Below are 760 nucleotides of genomic sequence, written 5' to 3' on the forward strand. Positions count from 1 at the left end.
ATGTTGAAAATAAGACAGACAGAAAAAAAAGATGGTTGTGGATGACTAAAAGTGATATAAAACCGGAAACGGATGCTCTAATCTGTGCTGCTCAAGAGCAAACACTAAGAACAAACTACATAAAATACAGAGTAAACAACACATCAGAATTTATGGACAAAATGGTGAAACCGTATGACATATTACCAGGCAATGTATGCCACTAGCCCAGAAGGAATATTAGAGACGCCACGACAATATAACCAGACTTGTCCATTGGACACTCTGCAACAAGTATGGACTTGAGAGAGCAAAAAATTGGTACGACCACAAACCTGAAGGCATCGTCGAAAGTAAAAGAAGAAGAATATGTATGCATATATATATATATGTATGCATATATATATATGTATGCATATATATATGTATGTATATTATAGTCAATAGATGAGATCCAGAAATCCAGTATAGTAGACAGTAGCACCCAAGTGATTCAAACTAAGACTCCGATGTCTTTACAGGGGACCAATTCTTTCTCTCCTTTAATCTTCTCTGCCGTTTGTACTCTGAGTAAGTTGGATCTGTTAATATAAATATATATATACTATATTCAATTATTCATCATCTGAAAGTCTCCACTCTTTGCTTTCTCTCATATACATACATATTTTGGATTTCATACCCAAGGTGTTATATTTAATATACGTAATTTGTTTATCCGCATAATTGCAATGTATGCATATTACGTGTGTGTTTGTGTGTGTGTGTTTGTGTGTGTGTG

The sequence above is a fragment of the Octopus bimaculoides genome, chromosome 2 (assembly GCF_001194135.2).
Source record: "Octopus bimaculoides isolate UCB-OBI-ISO-001 chromosome 2, ASM119413v2, whole genome shotgun sequence".
NCBI classification, from domain to species: domain Eukaryota; kingdom Metazoa; phylum Mollusca; class Cephalopoda; order Octopoda; family Octopodidae; genus Octopus; species Octopus bimaculoides.